This window comes from Mesoplodon densirostris, chromosome 9, assembly GCF_025265405.1.
Source record: "Mesoplodon densirostris isolate mMesDen1 chromosome 9, mMesDen1 primary haplotype, whole genome shotgun sequence".
Lineage (NCBI taxonomy): Eukaryota > Metazoa > Chordata > Mammalia > Artiodactyla > Ziphiidae > Mesoplodon > Mesoplodon densirostris.
This window is the reverse complement of record NC_082669.1, coordinates 106,645,602-106,659,120: the sequence shown is the minus strand read 5'-3', so window position 1 is coordinate 106,659,120 and position 13,519 is coordinate 106,645,602. Positions and strand designations below refer to the sequence as shown.

The window sequence follows — 13,519 nt, the reverse complement described above, 5'->3', positions numbered from 1 at the left end:
ATGTGATGATTGAACATATCTGAATATACTGAAAACCACTGAAATGTATATTCTAAATGGATGAATTGTATGGTATGTGAATTGTATCTCAATAAAACTGCTATTAAAAAATATTCAATGTAATCTCAATTGTAATCCAGAAACTTACAGGGTAGAAATTGACAAGCTGACAATAAAATTTATAGAGAAATGCAAAGGACCTAGAATAGTCAAAAATCTTGGGGTAGGAGAACAAAGTTGAAAGACCTATACTACCTGACTTCAAGAATTTTCATACATACAGTAATTAAGAAATTACAAAAAATGAAAACACCAACCAATAATCCCACATGAATATAGATGTAAACATACTGCACAAAATAGAAACAAATCAAATTAGTAGTATGTCATTCCTTTAGGATGGATACATATCAATGAAACAGAATTCTAGAAATAGAACCTACTTATATTGTGACTTAGTTTTAACGAAGGCACCAAGGCAACACACTGGGGGAAACAAATGACCCTGGAATAACTGGAGAACCACGTGGGGGAAAGATTAACCTCAAGCCCTACCTCACACCACACACAAAAGTTAACTCAAGATGCATCATAGGGCTTCCCTGGTGGCGCAGTGGTTGAGAGTCCGCCTGCTGATGCAGGGGACACGGGTTTGTGCCCCGGTCCGGGAAGATCCCACATGCCGCGGAGCGGCTGGGCCCGTGAGCCATGGCCGCTGAGCCTGCGCGTCCGGAGCCTGTGCTCCGCAATGGGAGAGGCCACAACAGTGAGAGGCCCAAGTACCGCAAAAAAAAAAAAAAAAAAAAAAAAAGATGCATCATAGACCTAAATGTAAAAGCCCAAACCATAAAGCCTCAAGAGGAAAACACAGTATCTTTGTCATCTAGGCAAAGGTTTCTTATAGGTCACAGAGGATGATAACTGTAAAAGAAAATAAAACAAATTAGGTTTCCTCAAAATAAAAACAACTTGCTCACTCAAAGACACCATTAAGAACAGGAATAGCAAGCCTCAAACTGGGAGAAAATAGTAGCAAGACATATCTTGATGATATGATAAAATGCTGGCATCCTAAATATATTAAGAACTCCTACAACTCAATAATAAAAAGGATATTAATCCAAAAGTTAAAAAAAAAAAAGTAAAAGACTCAGATACTTTACAAAAGATGACATACAAATGGTCAACTAGCATATGAGAAGGACTCAACATCATTAATCACTAGAGAAATGCAAATTAAAACCAGGAGATACCACAACACTCCCACAAGAATGGCTGAAATTAAAGAGAATGACATTCCGAGCAGATGTTGGCAAAACTGTAGGACAACTAGAACTCAGAAACATTGCTCACATGAATTCAAAATGATACAGTCACTTTGGAAAAACAGTTGGCTAGTTTCTTATAAAGTTAAACATACTATTACCATACATTCCAGCAATCCCACTGCTGTGTGTTTGCCCAAGAGATATAAAAGATCTCCACTTAGATGTTCATAGTTTTATTCACTACAGCCAAAAACTGGAAACAGCCCAGGTATCTGTCATTAGAAGAATGAATTAAGAAACTGTCGTATTCATACAACGGAATATTACTCAGCAGAAAAAAAGGGGGGTAGGAAACTACTGCTACTTACGATAACATGGATAAATCTCAAAACTATCGAGGGAAAGCAGCCTTACACGAAGTGGTACACACTTCCTTTGCACCACTTGGTAGATACTCTCCTTTAGATGAACTTCTAGGACAGGCCAAACTAATCTATGGTGGTTGCCTTGGGGGAGGCCAGGATTAACTGGGAAGCATTAAGGAACTTTCTGTGGGGATGATTATGCCCTGTATCTTGGTAGGGCTTTGGGTTACTTGGGCAAATGCGTTAGTCAAAACTTACCTACTGGAAACTATAAACAAATATCAAACTCCAATGATGTACATGCCAAGCATTTAGGGAGAAGTGTATTGATGTCTAGAGCTTACTCTGAAATGTATGAAATAAAATGGATGGATGGATATGGGGATTCAGGATAGACAGATATGTAATTAAGCAAGTTCAGTTAAATGGGTCTTCACTCTAAAATTCTTTTGACTTATTTGTATGTTTGAAATTTTTTATAATAAAAGGTTGAGGGACTTCCCTGGTGGTGCAGTGGTTAAGAATCCACCTGCCAATGCAAGGGACATGGGTTTGAGCCCTAGTCTGGGAAGATGCCACATGCCATGGAGCAACTAAGCTCGTGCGCCACAACTACTGAGCCTGTGCTCTAGAGCCCGCGAGCCACAACTGCTGAGCCCACGCTCCGCAACAAGAGAAGCCACTGCAGTGAGGAGCCCTTGCACTGCAACGAAGAGTAGCCCCTGCTCGCCACAACTAGAGAAAGCCTGAGCAGCAACAAAAACCCAATGCAGTCAAAAAATAATAAATAAATAAATTTATCAAAAATAAATAAAAGGTTGAAAACTCCAAGACAGAAAATAACATATAACAACCTTCAAAACAAAACATAAAGAACACTTGAGCCTCTGATGTCATTTGCTAAAGACAATTAGATATGCTTTATTACCTAAAATCAAAAGCAAAGATACAAAACCAGTCATTCGTAAAACTGCTGAACAAATGCCTGTGTACCACTTTGGTGCTTTTATTAAGACTTGCTGTAATAATGGTGCTCTGGCTAATTACACTGTGATAGGCTAATCACTTAAGACAGGTGGTCAGACTCCAACTATTTCAATATTTGAGGCTGCTAAATTATGTTCATTTTCCTTAACTGTGCCTCTTCCTAATGACAGGCTTAGGGCTTCTGATACGCCTCACATGCTACTCTTGGCAACTGAAGGCTGGGTTCCACTCAACACACTCCTGGTCTTAATTCCGGCAGCAATTGCAACAGCTCCCCGGTCTTCTAGCTTCAGTTTAGACAGACTGCTCTCTAGACCCACTGGGTGACACTGATCCAGGAACTGCATCCTGTTCTCAAATTCAGTCCACAGGTTGATGGATATCTCTTAATTCTCTGTGCACAGAAATTGTGGGATCGATCTTTTCTTCCTTTATTATCTTGGGCACTAGAGATATAGCACCTTCAGTTCTGGGAAGTTATTTTTCACTCTCTATTAAAAATATTATAAATTCAAAAAAAATCTTCTTCCCGTTTCTCTCTAGAATTCCTAACAGTCAGATATTAGGCCTCCTGGGTGACTCCTGTCTCCAAAGCTACTTGTCCTTTTATTTTACTCTTTACTGTCCTTCTAGGTCTTCGATTGTTCTTCTTTTTAAAATCTCAGTCACCATTTCAAATGTGAGCTCTTTTCTCATAGCATCCTGTTCCTAACTTACTGTCATAATGAGAAGCTTCTCATATCAGACAATGTTACTTTTTAAAACATATTCTTCTTTTGCCTGTATTACCAGTTTCTTCCTGTTCCCTTTTATTCTTTGTGTGTGTATTCTGTTCTTTCAGATGACTATTAATCCTTAGTACTCATAACGATAAGGTACTAAAAAACTAACTGGAAACACCACTGGCCTGAGTGGGGCTGGTGGGCCACAGTTCTGAATGGCTCACCTTTCATGTCAATAAATGCATTTACTTTTCAGCGCTGTTCGATTTTTCCAGAGCACCGTCCTGTCTCCAGCATCACCACCAGTATATTCTGAATATACGGAATTAGGGACCGGTCACTCTAAAGGCCAACTTTCCATCACAGCCACTGTTGTTGCCTCCTGTTCATGACCACCTCTGCTAGGCCTCCTGTTCCCAAGTGTCTGCAGTGGTCCCATTCAATGTGTACTAAATAGAAGCAACAAATCTTCTGCTTGGGATGCAGACTCTTGACTACCATGTGTTCTATACCTGAGTAGAGGGAAATGACAGGCTGTTAATTTCACAGATTTTGAATCCATCCCTCACCTCCCAAGCACTGCCCAGTCTCACGCCTCCACCTTCTGCCAAACCGGAGCCTTCAAGTCCCAAGCTTCTCCAGTCCGGCAGGGCCAGTGGTGCTCTCGCCAGCATCCTCCTCTGGGGATGTACCCTCTAAAGCGAGGCTTCCTATACCCTGGTGATCAGTACTGTGACTCTATCTGCTTTTCATTCTCCAAAAACAAACTGTTAAATTCTCATCTATGATGTCTGTTGTCTTCCATTCTTTGTCTTCATTGATTTAAAAATTATTTTACTATCATTTTAGTGATGTCACAAATGAGAAAGTGAAAACATAAATTTCATCTTCAACCAGAAGCCCAGAAATTTGCTCCTTTTATTTCCTGTTTCTACCCTAGTTCAGAACTTACACAACATCACACCTGGATTACTAAAACCAAGTTGGACTTTCTGTGCCTTTGATCTCTTTCCTGTTTTAATCCCATTTGGTTTCCAGATGCATCCTCCTAAAGTCATTAGTTATCAAGGCATATATCCTTCTCTATGGACCTACAACACTTTAAAACAAACAAACTCATTTACCTGGTATTCAAGGTTCACTGGAATCTGGTGTCCCTCTTTATCAAAGCCAGTTAAACTAACTTGTGCAGCCATTCTTACAGCATCTATTCAAGCTGACCAGCGTCGTGTTCTCTCAAAGTGCTGCTTCCCACTTTCACGTTCATCCTTCTCCCTCCGGCAAAACTCTGCAAGACTTTTACCCCTTTGTTTCTCCTTCCCTATACGCATCCTTTGAGGCCCACTTAACCTCTACTAGTTCTTGAAACTTTCCAGCCTTGGAAGTGTCAGAATCCTTCTCCCTCCTCCTCTGAGCATCCCCTCTGTACTATCCATCATAATATACTTCCTAATTCATGAAACAAGACCATCAAATATTCCGTCACACACACACATCCCCCCCCTCCACCCACTTCATTAGGGATTTGAGATAGCTTATGAGAAGACCTGAAACGTAACAGAAAAATAAAAAATACAAGCCCAGGGCTTCCCTGGTGGTGCAGTGGTTGAGAATAAGCCTGCCGATGCAGGGGACATGGGTTCGTGCCCCGGTCCGGGAAGATCCCACATGCCGCGGAGCGGCTGGGCCCATGAGCCATGGCTGCTGAGCCTGCGTGTCCGGAGCCTGTGCTCTGCAACGGGAGAGGCCACAACAGTGAGAGGCCCGCGTACCGCAAAACAAAAAAAAAAAACAAAAAAACAAGCCCAAATAATATTTACAGAACAGAAAAATAAGATAGGATACAGGACTTCCCTGGTGGCGCAGTGGTTAAGAATCCGCCTGCCAATGCTGGGGACATGGGTTCAAGTCCTGGTCCGGGAAGATCCCACATGCTGCGGAGCAACTAAGCCCGTGTGCCACAACTACTGAGCCTGTGTTCTAGAGCCCGCGAGCCACAACTACTAAGCTCGTGTGCCACAACTACTGATGCCCACGCACCTAGATCCCGTGCTCTGCAACAAGAGAAGCCATCGCAATGAGAAGCCCTCACACCACAACGAAGAGTAGCCCTCACTCACTGCAACTAGAGAAAGCCCACGTGCAGCAACGAAGACCCAATGCAGCCAAAAATAAATAAATAAATAAATTTATTTAAAAAAAAAAAGACAGGATACAAAATTATAGTGTCTAAGTCAGAGTCTTAAAACTTACTTAAACAAATAACCATGCATTATTAGAAATGAACATATTTCACATCTGGAGGGCTACCTGCCAAAACTAATTCCAGTTTCAGAGTATTTATCTTCCGCATTTCTAATAGCATTTAAGTATCAGAACTAGCTGTTAAGGCAATTCCTACTCCTGACTAAAGTACAAATATTATCCAAGGAATCAAGGAAAAATGAATTTTCCTATTGTCTCTAACAAAGACGTCTGTCTCCAGAGCACACAAGAACAATGACAAGTGCTCAGATATAAGCCAGAAATGGTATCACGACGGGACCGTTTCTCACACTCACGGGGAGGCTTCAGAGCAAGTGCTTTGCAAAGCCTGATGACCAGGGAACCATCACAGGTACGTGTCTACTGACACTTGGGAAATGCTGTTAAAGGTTATTTCCAAGTTACATACACACACTCGTCTTCTGTACGATGTATGTGTGTAGGTAACACTCAGACAGATGCACCCAAGACCGCAGTGCAGGGACTGCCCGGGGGCTGAGAGACATGAACGACACGTGGATGGAAAGGCCTCGTACTTTTCACTGTGTGTCCTTTTAAACTTCTAGATTTTAACCACAGGATTATTTGTCTAAAAGACAAAAATTATTACAAAGCCCCCAAATGGGTAGTTGTGTCTGACTGTGGAAGACTTCAGCCCGAAGCCCGGCTAGTCCTCATAAGAGATGCTGGCCTGGGGGCCCATGCTGGCTGTTTTCCTGAAGAGGAAACTGACACCAAGTTTATCAGGAAGATACCAACCGGTGGATGCTTCTGAGGGAGTCGTGAACGCCTTTCACAGAAGAACGGCACCAGCTGCGCTCTGAGCTGAGGCTGCGTCAGCAGAAAGGCGAGACCCATGGCCTCCCACCCAGACAGACCCACGGAGCTTTAATGATGTGCAATCTTCACTCTGTAGTGTTTTTTTCTTGGCTTTAAAATTAACTGTGTGGGGAAATGCTATCAGAAAAGGAAAAAGCAGACTCCTAATGTGCATCAGAAGCTGCAGGGAGGGGACTTCCCTGGTGGCGCAGTGGTTAAGAATCCGCCTGTCAATGCAGGGGACATGGGTTCAAGCCCTGGTCCGGGAAGATCCCACATGCCGTGGAGCAACCAAGCCCGTGTGCCACAACTACTGAGCCTGCACGCCGCAACTACTGAGCCCACACGCCGAGAGCCCTGCTCCGCGACAAGAGAAGCCACTGTGATGAGAAGCCCGTGCACCGCAATTAAGAGTAGCTCCCGCTCGCCACAACTAGAGAAAGCCCGCGTGCAGCAACGAAGACCCAATGCAGCCAAAAATATATAAATTAAAAAAAATTTTTTTAATTAAAAAAAAAAAAAGAAGCTGCAGGGAGAAGTCATCTGTGCAGGGGACCGGCCCTCCACACACGTCACTGGTACGTCCCGCGTGTCACCTGGACGGGGAGGACCAGCCGGGCCTGAGGGGGCTCTGGAAGGGGCGTGGCCCGCGATTGCTGGGGGTGGTTCATTCCACTGCGGGAAACCACTGACCTCAGGCTTCTGGCTGAACAGCGGGGGCTCCTCCTGCAGTCCCCCCGCCCCAAGCCCACCTGTACCAACCGCCCTTCCGACACAGGCAGCTGCGTGTCAACAAGGCATTGACTCTAAGTGATGACTGTAAAAACTCAGTAAATATGACTCAGATTTTAAGGTAAAATGGTCAGGTCTAAAATGATTTTTAAAGCAAAAATAAAATAAAATATGAAGAAAAGTTAAATATGGGAATTAAGAGGAAATAAGGGGAAAAAACCCTCAAGAGGTAAAAGTAAACTAAAAACCTAACAGGCAATTAAATACAAGTTTCCTTCAGTAGTCACTGGGTTGGTTGTTTTACACTAAGTCAGCGAGAGCCTGACAAACTCCCGTATCTGACTTTTAAAACTTTGAGCTTGTTTTCAAAAGGTTCCCTGGAAGAGTTCCTTTGGCAACACGGCCAGAGGTGGACAGTAAGTGGGACCCTAGGCAGACACCTGGGGTCTCTGTCTGCAGGCGGCCAGGATGGCACGGTGGCCTGGCGGCACTTGGCGTTCAAGAGCCGAGCCTGGTTCTGCCTCCGAAACGGGCCTATGACTCCTCCATATCCTAGAACTGCTCCATCATTTGCCAAAACACACTTTTTGCATGATTGGTTGGGACAAGTCACCGCGAAAGGCGTCGGGTGACATGCAGCCATCTCCTGGGTGCCCGCCCTGCCGCTGTCATCCCAGGTGCTGCGTGTGATGACATGCTGTCCCAGCTGTGAGGCCAAGGAAGCCTGTAAATGCTTTAGGATAAGGCAGATGCCCCCACTGTCTGTTACAACACAGCACCAGGCCGTCTACATAAAGTCAACACATCTGGGGAATCCGTTTGTGACTTTTAGTTACTACCAAACTCAAGCCATTTTCATTTACTAAAAGAAAAGTCAATGAAAGAAGCAAAACTAAACAGAACGGAACCACTTTCTACTACCACTTCTTTATCCAACTGAACTTAGTGGAAATTTAAGCAATTGCTTGTATTAAAATCATTTGGAAAGGCTCTGCACTAAAAGTTGTGTTGAAAATACTTCCTATCTTCATGTCAACAAACATCCCACCTGCAGCCAGTGGCAGGAGAGGCAGGCCTGCCTACCATCCCGCACTGTCGCCTGCAAAGTTATAAAAGAATCAAGTTCTCTCTAGGCTGTGGTAGGTACAGCATTGAAAAGGAAAATCCCAGATGAAGCAAATAAGTTCACATTTATTTCAAAGGCAGAGACTCCATGCAATGGACTGTGTTTAACTATAAAATTTGTTTTAACAACGCTCAAAGTGCTCTAAGTATATACACTATGCATCAGATTTAGAAGAAAAAAGCTGAACATACCACATTTATACTAATAAACCAAAAAAGTTGCTTCTAGAGACAACTATGCAATATAATTATCATTTCTGTGGGCTCTCTCTCAAAGATAGATACAATTTCTCAATCCCATAAACTATTTTAATAGTACAATGTCAGTAATGAAAGGTAGAGAGAATTTTGCAAGTAAGTATAATAACTAGGACCTATATTTGCATAAGGAAAACCAGCAAAAACTAAATAACTGTATTTTAAAATGCATGTTCTATACTGAAAATCTAGAAAGCACAGATCAGTTTTTTTTTTTTTTTTTTAAATCATCTATAAGCCCAATACATACGGATAGCCACTTTCAATACTACGGAAAGCTTTTCAAAAGCAGAGAGGATGCCGTGAGGGTTCACAGCACACAGACCACTTCCTACCCTGCTTTCCCCGTTATTACGGAGATTATTACATGTCAATGAATAGTCCTCAATGAATTTTTTTTTTTTTTTTTTTTTCTTTTTGCGGTATGTGGGCCTCTCACTGTTGTGGCCTCTCCCGTTGCGGAGCACAGGCTCCGGACGCGCAGGCCCAGCGGCCATGGCTCATGGGCCCAGCTGCTCCGCGGCATATGGGATCCTCCCAGACCGGGGCACGAACCCGTATCCCCTGCATCGGCAGGCGGACCCCCAACCACTGCGCCACCAGGGAGGCCCTCAATGAATTTTTAATGGCTGTTTATGGCTATTTTATACCAAGTCCTTAATGGTGAAGGCTGAGGTTGTTTTCTATTGTTTCCTATTATTAAAGTATTCCGAACAACCTTGCACATACAATTTGGACACAACTATTTCCTTAGGACAGAATTAAAAGTTAAAAAATCACCAGACCAAAGTACATTTTTATGTCTTTATATTTCTAAATTTCTCCAGAAAGATCATAGCAAACTAACACTCCCACCTGACTGCAGGGGCTCCAGCTCCCTTCACTCTGGCCAACACTGGCTACAACCATTTCTTTAAAAATGTTTTCAACATGATAAGTTAAAAAATTTTTAATTCTTCATTTCTTTAATAATTAAGAGGTTGAAAATTTTCCTATATGCTTACTGACCATTTGCATTTCTTATTTCTGTGAACCAGTTACATCCTTCAGAACCATACTCTAAAAGTATGGACATATATATATATATATATATATATATATATATATATGTATCAACAGTCGCATACATTTGGAAAAAATACTTCTGTACATTTAGGTTTATTTGCTGTAAGCCATGCTCATTAGGTGAGCAAAATCAGGCGAATGTAAGACTCCTGAATAAAAAGTATACAAGATGAAAAATGTCCAAATACCTTCACTGCCTACGTGGTTATTTCAAAATGGACATGGATCATTATTAATCTATTGTGAAAACAATTTGTGACTCTTTCTGTTTGATCTGATTTTCTACAAGACTGAGTTTCTATAAAGGAAAGAGAACTCTGGAGCAGGCAGGCCAAGAAGAAAGGCGGCCACCTGGAATACTGGCCTTGCATTCACAGCTCCTGCAGAGGAGCCGGCGACCTGAGCATAGTGACGCGATGGCCCAGCTGGCAGGTGATGAGCTGCAACAGGACCAGCACATCCTGGCGTGTCAACACTGCAAGGCCTACGCTGCAGGCTGCCAGGGGCCCGGCAGACTCGCCTGGGTGAGTAAGTGCCCCAGCCCCAGTGATGGTGAACTTTGTCACAGAGTATCGGGACAGAGATGAACTGAATTCTGAATGCACCTGTGTTATAACTTACTGAGAGGTGCAGTCAAGGCTAGGAAACAGGAATGTGATCCTTGGTGTACTGGTCCGGGAAAAAGAACTTTGAAAAAACAGGCTAAGAAAACAGAATAAACTAATTCAGCTCACAGCACTACAGGGAGAAAAACAGCCACTTTTAAGCTTCTGAGAACTAAGGCAGGCAGAGAGAAAAAAAAGAAGACATCACCATGGAAGTCTAAACTGACTCCAAGGGAAGCTAAAATTATGACTTGAGATGAATAATGACTTCAGAACAAAAGAATTTTGACCTAGAAGTGAGAAGCAGGTAGACCTGGGGCCTAGCAAAACCAACAAACTTAACCAGATGGCCTGATGTCTAGACTAGACTAGACCAGACCGGCTGTTCTCGGTTATGCCACAGGGGTCCCCTCATCACACTGTACTCCCTTCACCAACATCTGCCTGCGAGTCAGGACCCAGGCCTGCTCTCTGAGCTGGGCACGACACCAGGAACATACTGGTGTCAAGAAACTGAACAGGAAACTTCATTACCTATTTCAAGTTCAAGAGAAAGGAAACCTACCATTATTTACCCACCGGCAGAGAATGTACTCCTGTATTTTACTACAAAAAAAAAAAAAAAAGTTGCTGCATTGTAACTCTACGTACCTAAGACGTCCTAGAAAATCAGAACCGAATATAAGTGCTTAACAGACATACAGTGGGGAGCAAGAGCATCTGGCTAAACTTTAGAAGAAAAAGGAAACGTCTGTGAAATGGCCAAACACAAAGTTAATTGAACTAGATCTTTCTGGCTGTAGATGCTCTGGGACTTTTTTTTTTTTCTTTCCCCAAGTTTCCTTCTCTTTCCTTCGCCATTCTGAGTTGAAAAATCAAGAAAAATGTTTATGTTTAACCCACCTTCTTGTTATAGCACCAATAAATGCCAGAGGTTCCTAAAAGCTCAAAGAATATGTTTCACATCCAGAAGTAGGTTACTTTTCTCTAGAAAACATGTCACATGGCTCTCCAGGATGAACCAAGGGTTAAAAATCTAGCTGTTAGCTACTGGCTACAATCATGGGGAAAGGAACCCTCATTTTTCTCTCGGGCAGTTTCCCCCTCCTCCCTTTCTGACCCACTCTCCCTCAGCAGCTCCTGATAAGGCCAGGACTTTGAAGGGTGACACTACAGCAGGGAGATGCACAGTCTGCTCCTTCTTCCTGGGACCGAAAGTACCTCCCAGCCTGAAACACAACCTCACAATCCAAAGTGTTAAATCATCTGTCACCGGCGACCAGCCTGGGGGAGATTATTTTAAAGGGCGATGCAGTTAAGCGGTTACATGGGAGGCTGAGCATACACCCGAAAGAGAAAACTTTTAAAAATACTGTTATGTAAACTGAGGCTGCGATAAAACTGCGGTATGGCGACACACAGTTTCCAAAAATACTGTATGTTAAATAACTGAAATGGAAGTGTAGATGTGTTCTAGAAAACTGTGTCAGATGACTCAAGTTCTACTTAGGAAAAATAACACTGATGTTAAAGATGCAGGTAAAGGGGGGAATAAAATTTTATGATTTTCAGTAATTAAATTAATAAATACAAATAGACATTCTGTTTCATCTGTATCCTAAAAGTTAATAATTAAGAGTTGATCAAACCCTCTTCTTTGGAACTTCGTAAGAAAAATATAGAAAATACTTTGGGAACAGTGATTCATTCACATACAAAATCTGAAGGCCATATAGTGAGTGGATAAAGGCAGTTTCTATATTCAGGCTACTAAGAATTTTAGACAGGCATCATCACTGCCCAATGGTTGCTATAACAACTAGGCAAGTTACTTGCCTTTTGGAGATCAGGTTTCTGACAGCACTAGAGGACGGCTACTACCACCAACCCCCATGGGTGACGTAAGCCTTAAATAACATGTAGACGGTTCTTGGCACAATGTCTGACACACAGGACTCAAATGGTAGCTGTGATTTCATGGATATTATTTCATAGTATCTAAAGAATTAAAGTCAGGTGCTTTAGACTCAGTTCAGACTCTCCACTCCTATTAAATATATGCAGTTATTATTTTCTCAGACAAAACTGGAAGAATACTCAATTTAATACTATTCCTAAAAAAATTAAAATTGAAGGTGTCAGAACTACAAATTATAATTATTTGTAGAATAAAAGAATTTAGTAATTGCAGCAAGCAGACAAGTCTCTACTTTCTCAGAGTTCTAAAAGCAAAACATTTGATTGGGCTAAGGACCAATCTGAGTTGGTCAAAAATTACAACTAATAAATTCCCGAGAGACACAGCAGCAGCTAAATGTCCATGATGTCTACACTAGTGCTCCCCTGTTGTTTGCACACCAGGAATCCAACTAAGTGCCTTATCATCTCACAACTGGAATCACCATCTTTATATCTATTACTTACAAGAATTTAAAAAACAACCACCACCACCCATCATACCTAGCAAGCCACAACCCTCTTGAGTGGGTCAATATCCTCTCATCTGCAAAGATTCTACTGTCCTTAAAAGCATTCTACATATCATGACTCAGCAGTTCCACTCCTGCATATACATCTAAGAGAATTAAAAACACGTGTCCACACAGAAGCTCATATACAATATTCGTAATAGCCAAAAAGTAGAAACCACCCAGATATCCATTACTGATGGATAAACAAAATATGGACTATGCATTCAACCCAGATGTAAAAAGGAATGATGTGCTGACACGTGCTACAAGGATGAAGCCTGAAGACATGATGCTAAGCCAAAGAAGCCAATCACAAAGGCCAGACACTGTGTGATTCCATTTATGTGAAATGTCCAGAACAGGCAAATTCACAGAGACAGAAAGTAGGTTAGCAGGTGCCAGGGCCTGGGGGAGGACAGGATGGGAAGTGACTGCTAATATGGGTGCAGAGTGTCTTTGTGGGGGGACAGGGCGGTGATGAAAATACTCTAAATTTAGACAGCGGTTACGCGTGCACAACATGGGACTGTACTTAAAACTGCTGCACTGTACACTTAGAAAGGGGTGAGCTTTTTGGGTATGTGAATTATATTTCACTAAAGCTGTTTTTTTTAAAGTATTCTACAGTGTAAGTATATACACATTTATGAATATGTATACATACTTACAGTAAGGTTTAAATTTAGAGATAGACATATAGTTTCATATCTATTTAAATTAAGGTTAATTTTTTCAGATTACAAAACATTAGCATAGTTGAGGGCATACTGGAATATCGCATTGATAGTCACTGATACATATTAAAGAGTTACTTAAATCTCCACTGAACTGGCAACT

General features: G+C 42.1%; 1 protein-coding gene across 4 annotated transcripts in view; it reads right to left on the bottom strand.

Annotated features, from left to right (window-relative positions):
- CUL1 (cullin 1) overlaps positions 1–13,519 on the bottom strand; it is a 119,726-nt gene that overhangs the window by 56,250 nt on the left and 49,957 nt on the right. The window lies entirely within an intron of this gene.